Source organism: Hermetia illucens, chromosome 3 (assembly GCF_905115235.1).
Source record: "Hermetia illucens chromosome 3, iHerIll2.2.curated.20191125, whole genome shotgun sequence".
Taxonomy (NCBI): Eukaryota; Metazoa; Arthropoda; class Insecta; order Diptera; family Stratiomyidae; genus Hermetia; species Hermetia illucens.
The window spans coordinates 141,681,087-141,702,314 of NC_051851.1; the positions used below are offsets into that span (position 1 = coordinate 141,681,087).

A 21,228-nucleotide genomic window follows, 5' to 3' on the forward strand; every position below is an offset into this window, starting at 1 on the left:
GTGCATTTTACGACGACAACGTTTTAACCGAACATGTGTGTCAACGGTGGTTTCAACGTGTTCATGATAGAGAAATACGGATTGAAGGTCAGCTGTCTCTTGTTAGGCCAAATGAGCTTGAAAGCGACAAATTGTTGCATTAGACGAGGAGGATAAATTGACTGTTGCTGAAATCTCAGAAAGGCCCAGCGTACACCGTATTATCATAGATTCCGGAGTTATGTTGCGAAATTCGATTGCTGGATTCCCTTAGGAACAGAGTGTGAAAAGGCAGACAGTAACAGGTGCCATTGGGGAAAGGGATTCGGAGCGTGCAATGAGGGTGGCGAGCGTATAATAGATTTTGCGGACACCCATGACCTTGTACTTATAAATACATGGTTCATCAAACGATTGTCTCATCTTCCTACATTTTATAGTTCCCACTATGTAAAATGCAAATCGTCTACATTCTCATAAGACGCTGACATTTTTCCACTGTCACTGATTGCAAAGTCGTGCCCTATGAGATCATCGCACCTCAATATCGGCCGTTGATTGCCGTCCTATGAATTAAGTCACCGATCGATTGCCGACCATTACGAATGTGGAAGAATCATGGAACCAAATGAAAGATACGATCCACAAAGCGGCCTCTGCAAACCTCGGGGTCACCAAGCCAAGCCAAGCGGTACATCAACCGAGATACTTGGCTTTGGAATAATTATGTTGAAATGAAGGTCCGTGAAAAGAAACGCCTCTACCACAAATTTCTCCACGATAAAGCCCCTGCTAATTGGCAAATTTATAAGAATGTCAATCGGGAAGCAAAGAAAGCGGTCGCTGTCACCCGAGCGAACCATTACAAAAATCTTTACGATAAACTGGACACTCGGGATGGCGAGAGAGATATGTATCCACTTGCTAAAAGCCGTAACGAACGTACACAGGATATCGAACACTTCTGTTGCGTTAATGACAAGAACGGTACCTTGCTTACCAACCGTCGAGCCGCAAGGGATAGATAGCGAGAATACTTCGAGCAGATTTCAACTGAAGAACTTGCTCATCCTCCACTTCCACAATCATTGCTGACACTTGGGGCAGTTCCACTTGTTAGCGCAACTGAAGTCGAGGAGGCAATAAAACGAATGAAATCGGGGAAAGCCACAGGACCTGACGACATCGCATCTCAGCTGTGGTAAGCGAAGAGCTGGGACCCAACACTGTGGCTCAGTGAATTCTTTAATCGGGTTATTCGGGAAGGAATGAAGAACACCATCTGACTGGCAAGAAAGTACCACAGTGCCAATATGGAAAAAGAAAGGTAGTCCAGCAGAATGTTCAAATTACCGTCCGATCCGGTTACTGTCCCATATAATAATTTTTGAACACATTCTTGGCAACCGTATTCGCGAAATCGTTGAAATAACCGTGAATCAAGCCAGATTTGTCAAAAACTGCGGAACCACTGACGCAATACACGCTGCGCGGTTACTCATGGAGAAACACCGTGAGAAGCATCACCCTCTTTACATTGCATTTCGGGATCTAGAGAAAGCGTTTGACCGTGTGCCACATGAACTCATCTGATATGCTTTACGTCAACACTTAGTGCCAGAAGAACTCGTGCGCTGGGTTCAATTGCTCTATCACGATCCGAAAAGTAAAGTGCGAAGTATAGCGGGTATATCAAAATCGCTTCGTGTCTCTGTAGGTGTTCATCAAGGAAGCGCCCTCTCACCACTACTCTTTATTCTTGTTTTGGACACCGTCACACGGGATATCCAACATCCGGCGCCCTACACACTGCTTTATGCAGACGATGTTTCTCTAGCAGCTGATAGCAAAAATGATCACGAGTAACTTTTAAAAAAATGGAATAATCGCCTCATGCAACACGGTCTCAGATTGAATCTAAACAAAACTGAATTTTTGACGACCGATCCCCATGAAACAGGCAAAATCACTGTCAGCGGCAGTGATCTGCTTAGAACTAAGCGATTTACATACCTCAGCCAATGGAGAACTGCGTTATAAAATTGTTTCACGCATTAACGCAACCTAGATGACCACAACTGGTGTTCTTTGTCATCGACGTATCAACGAACGTCTCACATCTAAAATTTACTGCGATGTCGTCCTTCCTGTCGCCCTCTGTGGTTCTGAGTGTTGGCCGAGTATAAAAGACAATGAACGGGGTCTTGCGGTAATGGATACAAAGATGTTACGTTGGACTAGTAGCGTGACACGTTTTGATCACATCCGAAATGAAGATATCCCCGATCGTTATGGGGTTGCATCGATCGTGGAAAAGTTGCGAGAGAGGCGTCTTCGTTGGTATGGTCACGCAATTCGTGCTAACGAGAATTCACTTGCCAAAATTGGTCTGAACATCGAAGTCAATGGTAAACAACCAAAGAGCAGGCCGAAACAACGGTGGCTTGATCCGCTGGATGGGGATTTGAAAGCCTCGAGATTGCACCCAGATCAGGCATTCGATAGAGCCAAATGGCGAAACCGATCACGACAAGCCGACCCCGCTTGTGGACGGGACAAAGGCTGAAGAAAAAGAAGAAGAAGAGAAGATCGTCTGAAAAATTGCGATCCACTCCGGGATAGACAAAAATCGGAAGGTTTTGTTTCATATTTGGTGACTGGAAACGAAAAGTGGGTTCTTTGCAAAATTATTAAACGCCGCCGAACTCTTTGCAAGAGGAACGAAACAGCGTCATCGGCATCAACACCAGAACTTCACCCTCGTAAGATCTTATTGAGTGTTGGGTGGGATATTCGAAAGATTATTCACTGGAAGCTGTTACCAGGCAATCAAACCCTAACAGCAGGAGTGCTCTTCCCGGTACACTCACGCGGAGCAAAATCGTGAAGTAAAATGGGCAGGAGTTGTATCAGTTTACGTACTACCCTAACCTTGCCCCTTCAGATTTGAACTTGTTCTGCTCCTCAATCACTTGAAAGGAGAGACATTTTTTAACGAGGAGCCATCCAAGCCATTTAAGTTTTAGAAACGGTACCGGACCATTGATAGTAAGTAATAGACCATGCACAAAATGTCTTAATTCTACCACTTTGAATGTAGCCTCTTAGACGATGCACATTGCGAACATTTGACAAAGAAATTCATACACTTTTATAAGTCATTTTCGACTTATAAGCCAACATATCATGCCCGTTATGATGCATTGCATAAATGTGGGATCAATAGTGTCTTAAAAAAGGCATGTTCTCTTTAACTGACCCATTTTATGTGCGCTACTTGTAAAACCTCTGCTGCCATGTTCTGAAGATTTCTCTCTGCTGTATCATGAAAATTCAAACTCAATTTTCGATGTAATCAAAAAAACAAAACCAGATATTATGTTGTGATATCAATCGTTTACAAGAAAATTGTAGTGGCTGCTTGTCTACTACTATTACACTATCAGTCTTATCATGAAAGCGGCATTATTTGATTCGACCGAATAACACAATACGTAATTTTATCGTATTTCCCAGCAAAATTGGTAACAATTTCTGTGCGTTATGATTTGGCGTGGCTAAAATTAGCGTTTTATTGTAATTTGCATGATTTGATTGAATAAATTTCGTTGGGGGGAATTCTATGGTTATTGCCCAAAATAAATCTGTTTCCGAATTGCCCGAAACTGTCCGTAGTTGAATCGCCATCATTATGAGTTAATCATGCCTCGAGTGGTTATTTTTTGCTTTGATTTATGATAGAGCATTGGGAAAGTGGCGTCCATTGGGCTCGAGATTGATTACGCTTTCATTATGCTCCTCGAGGTTTCTACATAACTAAATTCTCCGACATGGGAATAAAAAGTTTATATTACACTTTAAATTTGGAGAAAGCAAGACATAAAATTTATCAATAGTTTTTAACGATATAATTAATCTTAGTTTCAATGATCCGATTACAAAGAACATTATCTTCTCATTGTGTGCAATACTTCACAGTTGGGTGTTGAAAACCATTTCGCAGGCAAAATAGATACACCTCTCTATGTGTCATTGAAACCACGTTTCACTCTATACTTTTAGCAACTCAAAATTGCGACATGCATTATCAATGGAGTCTATTTATGATCCCAATTTTCTTACTCAAATACAAGCGCAGCGATAAGATTTCGCCTACTTACCGGTGCGTGACGTGTTATTTTACGATCGATAATTAAAAGGTGAATAAACGCGACTCATTTCTTTGATGTGGAGCAGATTTTGAAGATATTATTGAAAAGGTGGCGAAAAAAGAGATTTAGATTTTGGAAGCGCCAAGTGTTGGCTAAAAATTGGGATATTGTTTTCGTGTCGCTTTCTTTTATTACAGTTTCTTAAAGAAAGCAATGAATTTGGTAAATTATATTAAACATGTTCCGTGGCATTTATCCGATTGGAACAATATCAAACCTCTAGGAAGGATAGATTTATTAAAGATAATCGAGGGAAAAGAAACCGAATACTTTCATTTTCAAGAATTTGTTTAAACCAAAATCTTATTGAAATTGGTTTACTGTACTGTTACCACATATAAACGCGACCTTCCGCTACGACATAAAAATGAAAAAATACAGTATTTCGCATAGTAAAACAGAAATTTATTTTCAACAGGTAAGAAGATATGTATCCGTTATATCTTTTGATGGAAATTCAAAGAAGATTGCATTTAAAATTCACTTAAATTTTTTATCAAAATTTTCGAAGTTTCCATCCTCCGTTGTTAAACAGTAAGACTATTCTGCTTGATATGTTTACAGAAGCCTCATTTCTTTTAGGAGTAACTCCTTCTATGGACTTTAGGATCTCCTTATGCATCGTTTCTTTCAAATACCCTCACAGGAAGTGGTCCAGTGGATTTAAATCGGACGATCTTGCATGACATTGTACTGACCCGTAACGATCTATTCACAGGTCACAACCCTTCTCGGTAAAAAAGGATGTAACCTCGATTAAATTATGGGAAGCTACCCCATTTTGTTGAAAATACATCCTCTTTCCTTTGTTCAGTAACAAATTTTGTCGGTTTGTGGAAATATGGACACTGCATCCAATAATTCGTGCGCAAGCTTTTAATTTTAATGATTTTGATAATATGCTTCACGATGTTCCATTATTATATGGAAATGACACAATCTGTATTCGCAAAAAATGAATCTTAAAAACATGCTATTTTTTCTCTGAATTAACCCTACCTACCTACTTATGGAGATCATAAACATTTCTATTGAGCTGGATTTTATCCACAACCTGACGGTCATGGTATCGCTCATAGATTTGGTCGTTACGTAGGTTACGGAATCGTCCATCCTCCTGTAGGGCACTAAAAATTCTTCGAAGGATTCTTCTCTCGAACATGCACAAGAGTTTGCAATTTTTCTTGCTAAGAACCTAACTCTCCGAGGAATGCATGAAGACTGGCAAGATCATTGGCTTGTACAGTAAGAGCCTTGCCCCGATGGTGAGATGTTTCGAGCGGAAGTGATTTTCGACCCTAGATAGGAGAAATTATCAACGATCTCAAAGTTGTTGTCTCCTATCTTTATTCTTCCCGTTTGACCAGTGCGGTTTGATGTTGTTGATTGGTTGGTTTTCGGTGCTGACTTTGCCACCATATATTTTGTCTTGCCTTCATTGATGTGCAGACCAAGATCTCGCGCCGCCTGCTCGATCAGGATAAAGGCAGTTTGTACGCCTTGGGTCGTTTTTCCCATGATGTCGCTATCGTCAGCATAGTCCAGTAGTTGGGAAGACTTAAAGAGGATCGTACCCCTCGCATTTACCTCAGCATCATGGATCACTTCTCCAGGGCTACATTAAAGAGGACGCATGATAGGGCATCCCCTTGTCGTAGACCATTGTTGGTTTCGACGGGATATCGAATTCTCTCATGGCCGTGTAAAGTTTTACCCTGGCTATGCTATCATAGGCGGTTTTAAAGTCGATGAAAAGATTCTTTATTCAGTGGTCCTTAACCGTAACGTCTACCATCAGAATTAATTAAATTTATTTTGGTCTCATTGCTACATAAGATGTTTCCTCATTTCTTAATATTATTAATATAATATTCTCAATTTACTATTTAAAATAATTGCAATTTTAACTCTACCTAAACTTTAAACAAATGTATATTTTCAACTTTTTAGCTAGTTCAAGAATTCCACCAATTATGGCTCTATAAATATGTCCAGACTGACACTTCATCATTATGGGTTTGATAAAGAACTGAATGAGCTTTTCCGGTAGTTAGTTTTAGATTTGGTATGCATTTATAAAATTTCACAATAGATGCCGAAGGTAAAACTCTTCATGTTTCGATATAAAACTGAGTTGATATTTAGAAATCAAGGTTGCTCAATTTTTATGACCACCACTTCATGGCAAAAAGAATTTTGCTGGTAATTAATGATCGAATAGTGTGCTTTATTAAGAAATCACACAGCCGGCTAAAGGGAATTTTCATTCGTAGCCACACGTAGACGTTGCAGCCTGTTTTCCAGACAGTATGATGCAGATCACTATAATATTCGCTAGGATGAGAATTGATCAAAAAACCATTAGATGTTTAGTTGAGATCCTAGGAATCTCATAAGATATATTTATCCGGTTTACTCCTTTGCGGAGTACGAGTATAGGATTCCTACACCGTTTCTTTTCCTTATTGTTATCTTATTTTTCCTATTTGTTTTTCGGTGAGACTGTGCTTCAGTTTCAATATCATCCGTTTAGTACTGGACAAGTAAGTATATCATCACGGGATAAGTAATAAGCTTACAGTAGCGGGGCAGCCAAAACCGAACCCGGACATCCATAACGAGCCGGCATTCGAGCCCGAAGTAATGAGATCGAAAGGCTGACGCACAACCAACTCAACCATCGCACCGCCGGGATCTCATAAAGCAGCATCCAAAAAATAATTTCCAAAGAATTTTACTTAAAAACGCATCTGAACATTAGGCGGTACCTAAATGAATGTTAGCCAATGAACAAAAGGAAAGCGACTTGATATTTCAAGAACAAATCTTAAGATGTTCCGGTTGACAAGTGATATGACCGTGAATAAGATTTGCGTCCATTACTTTGATCCAGAACTCAAGAACAACTCGATGGGTTGAAAGTGATCATCATTACCAGCATCGAGAAAATTCAGGCTTTTCGGAGGATATTAAGATTTATTATTTATTAGATTTACTTCCTATAAAGGACAGCCTTTATAACTTGCTTCTATTAGACAGAGCACATAGGACAATTGCGTGGAATAACCCAGGAGAAAAATTAAGGCAGACAGCTCGCAGTATTTCTCTTTTATAAGAACAGTGCACTTGCAAACACCTAAGTTGCCATGGCTTTCATATACAAATCGGAATTTAAGCAACTCAAGAATCCACTTTATTTTTTAGATCTATTCCCAGGGGTGATCACCAGTTTTCTCCTTTCAAGAATCAACTTCGAAAACAAATATTTGGAGATAATACCGGGCAGTGGTTACTTTAGTGACTTTTTCCAACGCATAGTACGATGTATTTTTTTCATATCATACTATAGAGGATACATCAAATATATCGATCAATTTCGAGATGTTGAGGAACAATAAATCAAATTAAGGTTTTTATTTGTGCATTTGCTTGTGAATCATCACAACATCAACTCCTCACTGGATTATGATTAAATCTTCTACTTTCAATTTTTTTCAGTTTTTACTCGGGGACTATAGACTATACAATGTCAATCAGGGGAGATTTACATTTACAAAATGCTCTTGTTTTGTTGATGTTACCGAAAAAAGGTGAACGTGGTGGCTATTTATGCAAAATTTCACACCTCCTCGTAATCTTGTCAATAGTTCTATCTTCGATTGAGCAGCTTTTTATGGTTTTGTGTTTACTGTCTGTCTGTCCGTCATACGCATTTTTCTCGGAGACGGTTGTGGCGATTGACACCAAATTTAGTAGAAAGGTGACCGCTCACGCATATAGTGAGTTACATCCTTTTACGTCGAATTCAAGGGGAGGTCTCCATACATGCAAAAGGGGGGTCTAAATTTTTTTTCATCAAATATAGTCATATGGGGTATCAAATTGAAGGTCTCGGTTAGTACTTTTCGAAGCTGGTCTTAGTTTTGACATTTGTTGGAAAGGTGGGGAGTGCGGGGGGTTGAAAATGACCATTTTTCAACGAACCCATTCTCAGAAACTACCCAACCGAAAAATCGGAAAAAAATCAAGGGGCTGCCACTATATGGTGTTTAAATAATTGACAGGAAAACTCCCTAAGTTCACCCTCGAATCACGAAATTTTGCAATAGCATAGAACATGATCTCACCAAATTTTGTGAAAATCGCACTATTTCTAACAAAGTTATACTAGATCAAAGCTGTCGCTTCTCTGCAAATTCAAGACTATGAATGTCAATGTCACTTGAAAGTGGATATTTTCACATAATATATGCATATAGTACGTGCTACATACTAATAGGGCAAATGCACACGCAAATCTCTTTATAAAAGAAATACACAAAACCTTTCATATTTGAAGCGTCTAGCTTCCGGTTTCTCGACTTGTTCATATGTTGGTTTGCTTATACGGCGTTATCTTGCGTAACCGCTTCGATTTTGGCATCGTTTATGGATATTTCTCTTTTGGACCTCCTTGATATGGGCTCGCATCCTGATTATCTGTAATGAAATCCACTGAATATTGCTGCTTCAGAAAGAATTAGGTTTTCGTCCAAATCTGCATGTTATCTTTCCGGGTCCGGGTTGGTGTACTCATGGACCACAGTGACTATATGATGTTAGTATAGGTTGTCATTATCCCTGCGGAAAAACCTGCATATTTTGCCGACATTCTATTGCGCTGTGAAAATGCACAGTACAGCGCCGGTAAAAATGATAAGACACCCCATGTTTTCCATGAAATCTTAAAATAATAAAACAATTCCTTCCGAGATAACGGTGCCGAATTAAATTCTGAGTGATTAGCTGGGGGATTCCCCGAAAACTTATCGAGTGATTGATGAATTCGGTAAAAAAGATAAGACACCAAGGAAAAATCATTCTCTGGTCATTTGAGTGTAAATATTCGACCAGTAAAGAAGACGTAAGGTATTAACAGAATTGGCTTTTCACATTTGAAGGTGATTTTTAGTAAATTTTGTTTAGTGAATACGTGATAATGGATAGAGGAAAGCGGTTGACTACGGCGGAATCAAAGATTATACAAACATTACATGACGAGTCCATAGCTGAAATTGCTCGGATTACGAAGCGCAGGAGATTTGCCGTCCGTAATGTTATTCGGGATCCCGAAAACTAAGTTCTCGTTCTGAACGGAGGATTATTAGATTAGCATCCAATTCTACGCACGGCAAATCGCGGGCAAGGCAGGGGTTGACACTGCCATTAGAAATGTCAACATTATTGCACGAGCAAAGCATCTTAAGCGCCGCAAATTACAGAGAAAACCACCTCTCACAGAAAAGCACAAACTGGCCAGAATGGCTTTTGCAGAAAACTACTTGCGTTGGAAGAAAAAATGTCACTGTGTAATTTTTACAGACGAGAAAAAATTTAACCTCGACGGACTCGACGGTTTCAGCTTTTATTTCCATGATTTAAGGAAGGAAGAGAGAGTGTTAAGCAAAAGACAGGTTGGTGGCGGAAGTGTAATGGTTTGGGCTGCTATTGGATACAATGGGCGGTCAACTATTCGGTTTTTAAGCGGAAAAATAGACAGCTCCCAGTATGTGCAAATGCTACATGACGAATTTAGCGACAATTTGGGAGCAATCGCGGATCAGCCGTTTATTTTCCAGCAAGATAATGCTGCGATTCATGGTGCAAAGGTCGTTAAGTTGTATTTTTATCAGAAAGACACTGATATCCTCGATTTTCCAGCGAGGTCTCCTGACTTAAATATAGTCGAGAATTGTTGGGGGCAGCTGACCCGAGTCATTTATGCTGAATCAAAGCAATTTGAAGACGTAAACGAATTAAAAACGCCATTATTTCTGCATGGGGCCAAATTTCCAGGAAATATATAAGAAAATTGTTTAATAGTTTACCTAAAAGAATGGTAGAAATTATAAACAAGTCGGGAAACCGGAAGCTGGACGCTTCAGGTACGAAAGGTTTTGTGTATTTCTTAGTACGTAGCACGTAATATATCCATATATTATGTGAGAATATCCACTTTCGGATGATATTGTCATTCATAGTCTTCAATTTGCGAAGAAGCCACAACTTTGACGTATTATAACTTTGTTAGTAATAGTGCGATTTCCACCAAACTTGGTAAGATCATGATCTATGTTATACTCTATATTGCTGTGAAATTTCGTCGTGCGAGCATGAACTTTAGGGGGGTTTTGCAGTCAATTATTAAAAATTATGGTAATATACTATTATTAACTTGATTTGTACAGATATCACTATGGAAGGCATTTCGGAGCCCAGGAACCATATAGTGGCAGCCTCTTGATTTTTTTCAGATTTTTCGGTTGGGTAGTTTCTGAGAATGGCCCCCTTAAAGGAATGATCACTTTCAACCCCCCGTACTCCCCACCTTTCCAACAAATGTCAAAACTAAGACCGGCTTCGGAAAGTACTAACCGAGACCTTTCATTTGATACCCTACATGACTATATTTGATGAAAAAAAAATTTACACCCCCCTTTTGCATGTATGGGGACTCCCCCTTAAATTCAACGTAAAAGGATGTAACTCACTGTATGCGTGAGCGTTCACAGTTCCCACCTTTCCACCAAATTTGGTGTCAATCGCTACAACCGTCTCCGAGAAAAATGCGTGTGACGGACAGACAGACAGACAGTAAACCGATTTTAATAAGGTTTTGTGTTTACACAAAACCTTAAAAAAAGGACGCTCATTAATATATAAAAAAATACTTGAATTCCATTCTAAAATGCCTAAATATAAGGTGTCTTATCTTTTTTACCTACCTGAAATCCGACTTTCTTTAATTACTGGATATGTTATACGAGGAAATCCCAGGTAATTACTCAGGAGAATGCAATTACGTCCAGTTATCTGAGATGTATACACAGCTTCTTGGAATTGTTTTTTTTTTTTAAAGATTTCTTGGAAAACATGGGGTGTCTTATCATTTTTACCGCCACTGTATATTATTTTTATTGTGCCCCTTTTACTGATTATAGTGTACCTATTGACCATATTATCTCAAGCAGGAACTTTATTATGTTCCCTACTTCCAGATCTTTCAGCCTTGCATCTGGTATTAAGTGTTCTCCCAGATGCCTCGACCTACTTTGCACAAGTGCCGGATACTGTCCCAGGACGTATATAGAGGTTTCGTCATCCTCCTCACAAAACCTGCAGCCAGTGTCCGTAGATATCCCTAGCTTCCCTAGGTGACAGTTCAGCCGAGAATGACCAATGAGAATTCTCACTATGATTCGGAGGTTCTTTTTGGTGAGGTTTGAGCAATCCTTTGTACGCATGGGTTCGTATCCCCCAATAAGCACCCTGGACTGCTCCATCCCTGGTAGGCCCGCCCAATATAGTTCCCTCAACCGTTTCTCTTCATTTCTTAGATTCATAGTCATGAAACCGTTTCCGATTCCGCAGAAGGGTTCAGCCACTGTATATACTGTTCCACCAAATTATAGGAACATTCATACATATAATCCACTCATTTACGTTTCTTTCAATTTCTCTGTTTCATTGAAAAAATGGGAATTTGGATGGACAGTGATTAAAAAATATGAATTCAGTTGAGTGTGGTTTCGATACCGTTTTTGGATAACGTGATGGTACTGTGCTTAACTTCTAGTAGGACAGCACAACAATTCACGTCTCTAAGAGTTCACGAACATGGTCTGTAGACGCGCAATTACCTTTCATACATTGACCTAACCGTTCTTTAAATGGGAATGAATAAGCAACACTCACGCACCTCGTGCATTCTCTCATAATCGCTGATTTCAGTCCATTGGTAAGCTGAAAATCCCAATTTTAGCTACATGGGAAGCCATTGATTAAAATTCACTTGTGCTTGGTTAACTTGGCTATTATACTTATTACTCAAACTTGGATTGTGTCGGAGGTCAAATTGATTATTAGGTTTCATTTTTTAATTCTTCTCTTTTTGTTGAAAATGTATGAATACAGTTTTTAATAATGGGATCAACAGTTTTTTGGAGGCGGATTTTCGATTTTTTGGTATTAACATAGGTACGATATGTTATGACTATTTTATTAAGGTTTTGTGTCCCCATACATGCAAAAGGGGGGTATAAATTTTTTTTTCATCAAATATAGTCAGGTGGGGTATCAAATTAAAGGTCTCGATTAGTACTTTTCGAAGCCGATCTTAGTTTTGACATTTGTTGAAAAGATGGGGAGTTCGGGGGGTTGAAAGTGGTCATTTTTTTAACGAACCCATTCTCAGAAACTACCCAACCGAAAAATCTGAAAAAAATCAGGGGGCTGCCACTATATGGTGGCTAGGCTCCGAAATACCCTCCATACTGATACCTGTTCAAATAAAGTTAATAATAGTATATAACTATAATTTTTAGTAATTGACAGGAAAACCCCCCTTAAGTTCACCCTAGAATGCAGCAATGTAGGCTACAGTAGAGAGCATGATCCCGCCAAATTTGGTGAAAATCGCACTATTACTAACAAAGTTATACTAGGTCAAAGCTGTCGCTCCTCTGCAAATTCAAGACTATGAATGTCAATATCACTTGAAAGTGGCTATTTTCACATAATATATGCATATTTTACGTGCTACATGCTAATGGGACAAATGCATACTCAAATCTCTTTATAAAAGAAATACACAAAACCTTTCATACCTGAAGCGTCTAGCTTCCGGTGTCCCGACTTGTTCGAATTTAGCCTTAGGTTACCGTGATATGAATCAAAATATACGTAACAATGATATCCGCCATGACAATATCTAATTTTCTGTTATCCCACTTTTTGTTATTCATCCGATTTGGAATGATGAAGATTGAAATATCCAAACCTGTCCACAACTTCAGTTCCATATAGCCACTGATGCGTTCGTGCGAGTCTTTGCTTATTCATTTTAATCTGAATACATAGAAGGCACCCTATCACATAATTTATTGCAGATAAATTTCTTGGGCTTGTTCTCCTCCTGTATTTTTATTCTATATAAATAGTAACACCAATAGTGACCTTTTAGCCACATCTTTGTTGGTAGAATAGATCATTCCAAGGCCCCCCTTTTCTTATATCTACCATACAAATAGCTACAAAAACGTTTACAGTCCCAGCCTCGTAAGCCTATTTCTCCGCACCCAAATCCCATCCTCCCACTACAATTCAACTTGTTCAATCATTTCCGAAAAATAACAATGAACAACAGTAAGAGCGTGACCGAATTAAAATTTTTGAGGTAACAACAAAACAGAGCGTAACTAAAGAATCAAATTTGTTTCCAAAATAGTAAAAAGATTCATAGCCGCCGCCACGATGAACTGATATGGGGGGCATAAATTTGAAACCGACACAAATAATACAACATTCCGTCAGAATATGCAAAAACGAGTCGCGTTCTAATAAGGAGAGTTGGAATGTTAATGAATGACTAGAACATATATTTGTACGTGTAGATTCGAATATGAACACCGTAGAAGTGAAAATGGATACTTTAAGCATTTCTCTTTCAGTGGACTCGACAAATTCTTGGTGTGTTCTAAATGCTAATTTAGTCTGAAATTAGGGCGTTGAATTGGAGGGTTGAAAACGGCAATAACCACCGGAATTTCAGTGGCGACTATGGAGACGATAGTAGTCGTGCGTAATAAAATAGAGCTAAATTGGTGCAATAAGCTTCAAAGGTTTCACATTTTTTCTTGTTACGATATCATTAAATTCGGTAAATGTTCAGTTTTTTTCCATGATGGTTTGATGAACTTGCTGATACAGGATTAACAATTGTTGTGCCATATAAGGGAAAGAGCGTTTATTTTTATATTTTATTGAGTTTTATTAAATTTATCTGGATAGCATAGTCTTCAGCCTTTTCATGAGCTCTTAATGCCACCTACAATCAATGTAGTGTAAATGGCAATTTTTCAGGCAAGGCCAGGCAAAAAGCCCTAGCACTATCTTTTTTCGTGTAAATATTTTTTATCTATCATCGAGTCATTCGTTCTTGATGTATTCAGAATATAATAGCCGAATAATTTTTTTTTTTTGAGATTTTTTCATATTGCCTTACGGTCACAGCAACATCCTGGACGAAGTACCTATGCCACATGCAAGCAGAACCTCACGAGAAAATTTGCTGTGGACTTTCCAACCAGGGCAAAGTGGAAGACCGGCGGCGTGTTGCAAGGTTATGACAGTATTCTTTACCGACGGATCAAAGATTGCCTGTGGAGTGGGCGCGGGGTTTTTTTTCGAATACACACAGTGTATCTAAGTCGTATACTCTGCCAGGTTTCGCCAATGTATTTCAGGCGGAAGTACTGGCGATATTGGAAGTCTGTCGATGGCTGGAGCGAGATTCGAGCCTCAAGCGTAACAGATCCATTCTGACCGACAGCCAAGCGGCCATCAAGGCCTTGAACTCAGCGACATCTTCCAGGCTGGTGGGGCAGTGCAGAGGCGCCCTGAATCGCGGCGCGACATACGGGGCGGCACGCTCAAGGTCAGCGTCCTCTGGGTTCCCGGGCACAGAAACCTAGAGGGGAATGAGCAAGCTGACGGATTGGCCAGTCGAGGCTCTGCTCTTGGCAGCCCTTCGGTAAATACAGTCGATGTTCCGCTGGTGCCTGTCGGGGTCCGAGTCTACTCGCACTACCTAGCAGCCGCGGGCCTAAGATGGCGAAGGCTTACGAGGTGTGCCAAATCAAGGAGAATTTGTCCCGCCTATAACATAGCCCGGTCACGAGAGCTCCTATGCCAGACGCGTGCAAATGCATTCAAGATTACGATGGTCTGCATGGCGCCAGGCTTGGCATACCCTACAATTCGCATTGCCGAAGCTACTGAGAAGGAAGGGAAACCCTCATGCACTTTCTCTGCGATTGCCCAGCTCTAGCTAGAGTCCGACTACGGACACTGGGTAAACCATTCTTTGGGGACCTCAGAGAGATTTCTAGCTGCAAGGGGGGGAAGAGCTGTTTTCCTTCATGAATGCTACGGGCTGGCTCTGAAGATCCGAGCCGGCTAGGCTCCGCCTGCCTGCTCCCATAATAACAGTTACGGTCTTAGGAGTCTGTGGCATCAAAACGGCGCACCACAACGCTAATTGGGCTCCCCGGAGCGGCCGCCGATACCTACCTACCTACCTTCGTATTGCATCTATTTTGCCATCGATCGTCCAGGAGCACCACTTGAATGATTGCAAAAAATGGATCATAGTTACATCGTGAAGTTACATATTGCTGCCAAAAGAATGTGGAATACACTTATTTTTTTAGATAAAGAAATTATGTCAGACGATGACGGCTTTACGGTTTCTTACCAGGGCAGAGGCAAATCGTCAGGCGCTGCCTCACCTCTGCCCTGGGAGCAGCGTGACCGAAGCGGTTCGCAGATGGTAAATGCTCCTTTATATAATTCGCAGAAGACGACATGCCTATGAATTATATTAAGCGCAAATCCGCCTTATTGACCAGAGCTTAGCCAGAGCTGAAAATATTTTTTTTGAGAATTGTGGGGTCCTAAGTCCGCATCAACATAATGCCGGACCGGCATTAGGTTGATGCGGACTTAGGACCCCACAATTCTAAAAAAAAAGAAATGATATTTACGAGGAAAAGCAATGGGGGACTTGTTTAAGGTCCAAAATTATTTACTTATGAGAGGGCTCATTTTTAAGGTCACATGTTCCAAAACTGTCGAAAATGAGGTAACCATAGTATTAGGTAAAGTAGGCATAGTATTAGATAAAGTAGGCAGCGTTGATCAAATAAATTAAAGTTGCATTGTGTAAAGACTGCCGAAGAAAGATGTGAAAATGCTGTTAATCGAACATTTCGCCGGCTCTTAGTATGAAAATGCTCGTTTATCGTTTTCCCGTGAAGAAAATGATGATTCTGAAGCAGCGCTAATCCGGCAGTTCAATAGGAAGAGTTCTGCACACATGATCAAATTTATCTGCCGGAAGATCTTTTAATTTAAGATGTTCAGTTAAATTATTCGAAATTTTGTTTTTTTCCGAAAAAAATATATAACTGAAGAGTAAAAATCAAAAATTTATTTTTTATGAAATAACATATATATTTTTTTTACGTACTTTAAGCGCAAATAAGCTTAAGCGCGATTATAATGTAAACGATTTTTGGAAAAAACAGCAGCCTTGATCTCAAAACTCTCATGATACAGCACATATTGGGGTACTAAATCCACTTGGGGGATCGGAAAAAAAATTCAATAAAAAATATTTTTGGAATATCCAATCTATATTTTAAAACAGTTTCGGGTTACTTTAATACACAGAATTCTTGGGAATCATTTTTTTGCGTTTACTGAAAAAAGAACTTTTTGGAATATGTGAATTTTGGAACTAGATCCCTCATATGTACTTCCATCTGCTGAAATCCCTTAACGGAATTCAAAAATGCTAAATCAACACATTTATTGCCAACAAATTTCTTATATTATATACCTCAGGGCTTGGAGCGATTCCCGGCATCGAGGAAGAAACCATTAGCCCTTCAGAAGAGAAGAGTTTTTCTTCTTCAATAGGGCACGAGTTCATACGACCCTTCGCTTCCCGAGTACATAGCTTTCAATTTTTTCGGTCCAGTAATCGCATCCCCCAATTTCAAAATTGTAAAAGTTTTTCACTGTTGGTATCTATTGAGTTCTGACATCGTACACGCATTAGGTTGTTCCCTTCCCGCATTCGTGCGATTTGCCTTCCCCTTGCAACTTACGTACCTAACTTTTCCATTTGCCCGAAAATTTCGCAGGATCTTTCGCTCAAATATGTTGATTAAGCTTTCCGACACCTTTGCCTGGGTAATGTGAAGTTTCGGGTTTCTGTGAACCATCATTGATTTCAATAGAAGCACGAATGCATAGAAGGTTTTGTGTAAAATAGTCAATAGTGTATAGTGATGGGGGTATCAAGTGAAAGGTCTCGATTAATACTTTCCAATACCGATATTGGTTTTGACATTGGTTGCAAAGGGGAGGGGTGCGGGGTTCTGAAATGTGTTAGTTATTTCAAAGATCAGGCCCCAAAATACTCCCCATACAGATACCGGTTTAAATAAAATGAATAGTATATTGCCATAATTATTTATAAGTATATTTTGTAGAAATTGGCTGGGAACCCCCCTTAAATTTATCCTAAAATCATCAATAATATAGGCTATACTGATGATGATAATGCCAAGCCAGCTGTGCAAATTTGTGAATATTTTGTATCCATTAAGGCTGCCTTTCTAACAACAGATTTCAGTACTAGATTGTAAAGTATGGGGGTCCTCATTCTGGCGGGAAGCTTCAAGTAAGCTCGTTCTTTGCATTCTGTACGTTCCATTTTGGATCATTTTCTAAGGGATTACTAGCTAAAAAATTAATTCATTCAAGTTATCGAAACTTGGTAACAGTCGGTGGAGGATCCATTTCTGAAGCCGTATTTGTACGCATCTATGATGTCTGTGTATGCTTCAATTTTTTCAATCAGAGAGCGCTTTATATTATAGGATATGCACAACAAGAATACCCTCTATAATTTTGACAGTCAGAATCTCGTTCATTGCATATGTTCTTCAACTTTAGTTTATGCCTTTACTTCTTCACATATTGATATCTTATGTTACTTTCCATTCGCATTTTACGAAATTAAACGATTTCTACATAAGGCCTATCGAATTCCTAGAGTCATCTAGATTTGATATCGATATTATTACTCATAATATTCCCATTTTACTCTTTAACGAGGGTTGGCTCATATCAACATTTGATTTGATTCACTGTGTTGATTTTTTAAATTTAGATTTAAAATGTAGTTGGATCGTACGTAACGTTTATGGATATCGCCTCAGTTCATCTTCTTTGGATTGTGTCGATTTTCCTACATATGGTCGATAAGCGTCGTTCCTCTTTTTAACTGTATCCCGACATTCATCGAACTAGGAATTGGTTTTCATTGCTTTGCTAACCTAGCACGTCAGTGACTATTGTTTAGTCGCTTTCTTTGATGTTTCGCCACATCGCTCGGTTATCGGTTTTGGTATATCCGGATGGATTTCATAAAAATCCTTCTTGAGCGCACCCACGTACGCAATCTTCGCGTTATCGCCATACAGTTTACGTAGTTCAAACTTAGAAGTAATGTTGGTGTTTTTCTCCTCCTTAGTTCTTACATTTAGGATGCTGGCTGCTTTCCTTCTCTTGGCAAAAACATGATTGCATTAATTGTACGTTCGGCCGTTGGGTGATATCAATATCGTTTTATGAATATTGTGATGGATGAAGCAAGTCTTTCTTGCCGGCGAAGTTGTTTACCGTTATCGTTTATATTACCATGAAAATTATGTCTTTGTGATGGGGTCTTCTGTTGTGTTTTGTTAGCAAAAAATGTGTGCGATCCGTGGTCCCCTAATTCCCTAACCTGACAACATTGTATCTGAGCTGAGATCCAACACTGTGGCTCATTGAATTCTTCAATCGTGTTATTAAGGAAGGTAGAACACCATCTGACTGGCAAGAAAGTACCACAGTTCCAATATGGCAAAAGAAAGATAGTCCAAGAGAATGTTCAAGTTACCGTTCGATCCGGTTGCTGTCCCATACCATGAATATTTTTGAACGCATTCTTGACAATCGCATCTCCTCTGTTATTCTCTACTACAAGACCTACTACCAGAAGAACTTATGCGCCAGATTCAATTGCTCTAACAGGATCTGAAAAGTGAAGTTCGAAGTGTGGTGGGTGTATCAAAACCGCTTCGTGTCTCTGTCGGTGTTTATTAAGAAGGCGTCCTTTCATCACTTTGTTCTGTTTATGGACACTGTCACACGGGACATCCAACGCCCAGCGCCCTATACACTGCTTTATGCAGATGATGATTTCCTGGCGCCTAATAGCAAAAATGATCTCAGGCAACTTGTCCAAAAATGGAATGATCGCCTCATACAACATGGTCTCAAATTGAATCTGAATAAAATAGAACTTTCGTCGATTGATTCCCATGAAACCAGCACTAATACTGTCAGTGTCACCTTCCCAGAACTGACCGATTTCAATATCTCGGATTAATGCTATCAGCCAATTGAGAACTGCGTTATGAAATTGCTTCACACATTAGCGCAACCTGAATGAAGTGGCATTTCAAAACTGGTGTTCTTTGTGATCGAATTATTAACGAACATTACAAATCTAAAATTTACCGCAATGTCATCCACCCTGCTGCCCTCTATGGTTCTCAGTGTCGGCGGATATGACATGTTATCGTGGAAAAATTGCGAGAAAGGCGTCTTCGATGATATGGCCATGTAATGTACATCGAAGTCGATGGTTTAACGAGCAAATGGCCGGCCGAAACAACGGTGGCTTGATACGCTCGATGATAATTTTAAAGCCTTAGGTTAGACCTAATGGAGCGTCTTATGACGACGAGCCAACTCCGCTTCTGAACGGGACAAAGGCTAAAAAAGAAAAAGATATCTTAGAATATTCCCTTACATAACGACTCCATTTGTGCGAGTACCTAGGTAGTGGGAGATAGTTTATATATATTTTTGCCACACTATTAATTTTTATTTATTTTCTTCTAGGCTTATTTTGACAATCGTTTTCACTTTTTATTTGATTCCGACAATACAATGGTCGAGTTATGGTAGTTGAATGTCAGGTTTTTCATTTCGTTGCCCTATGTTTGAATTCCGGTTTTTCTTGGATGTTTGAATTCGTCTTTGCGCTCTTTTGTTGTAGACTCATCCCTTCTACAGCAATAATGTTTGATGAAAATGAAATTTACGAATAATACCACTAAAAAGATTACGGCAATCTGCACGGGGCACTGGCCCATAGGGGACCATGCCGCTAGGCTCGGCTTACCGTACAACTCGCATTGCCGAAACTGCGGAGAAGGAAGGGAAACCCTCATACACTTTCTCTGCGATTGCCCAGCTCTGGCTGGAGTCAGGCTGCGGACACTGGGTAAACCATTCTTTGGAGACCTCAGAGAGATTTCTAGCTGCAGGGTGGGAGAACTGCTTTCCTTCGTGAATGCTCCGGGCTGGCTCTGAAAATCCGAGCCGGCTGGACTCTGCCTCCCTGCATTCCATAACAACAGCTACGGTCTTAGGAGTTTGTGGCATCAAAACGACGCACCAAAGCGCTAATTGGGCTCCTCGGACTGGCCACTGATACCTACCTACCTGCCATCACTAAAAAGAAAATAGGAAATAAATAATAATAACAATGCGACATGAGATATATATTCGAGCCTAGATTTTACATAGCGTCAGCTTCATATTTCTAGTCCGATCTCCAAAATTTGTGTTTTCAATCCCTCGCCCCCCCCCTACTTTGCAACTAACGCAAACTTTAAATCCGTTTCGTTCTAATGGAGACAATTCTAATACCGAGTCTATGGGCTACAGTCAGGGGAAAAAATGTTACACCCCCTCTTCGCTTATATGGAGGCTTTCTTGTAAAGCCCTCACAAAAACAAAGCTTTTACTGTATGTGCAGGATTCTATAGTCTGCATATGTCCACCATATTTTATTTCAGTAGATGTAGCCGCTTCAACGAAAAATACGTGTGACAGACAGACTGAGAATTATAAGGTGTTGTTTTTTACACAAAACTTTAGAAATCGAACATCTGGTCATAGCTGACGGAAGAGTAATTTAAAGTGGATCTCATATGCCATTATTTAGAAAATTATCAATAGGCTCTACATGAAAAAGGCGTCGCACTTGGGTGCTAAAAAAAATTAGCTTTTCAGAAAAATAATCAGTAGAGTTTTCACGCTATAAAAGTTAAATTTGACCAAGTATATCTTGTTAGATATGAATCAACATTTGTAGATGTCAATGTGCTAACGCCCCTAGGCAAAAAAGCTTCTAAAGATTTTGCAAATTGTACAATAAATCCATTCTAATTTTTCCTTGATCGGAAAATCATTTTTCTTTCAGGAAAAAATACAATGAGCGTTAGATTACTGTCGATAGGTTTGAAAGTTTTTTTTTGCGGAACCTTTAGCACACTGGAATCTACACAGTTTGATTCATGTCTAACAA

The 21,228-nt window shown here is 39.6% G+C and overlaps 1 protein-coding gene across 1 annotated transcript in view; it reads left to right on the plus strand.

The window, feature by feature from the left end:
* Positions 1-21,228, plus strand: part of LOC119651278 (serine/threonine-protein kinase GL21140) — a 118,900-nt gene that overhangs the window by 38,061 nt on the left and 59,611 nt on the right. The gene's annotated exons all lie outside the window — the stretch shown is intronic.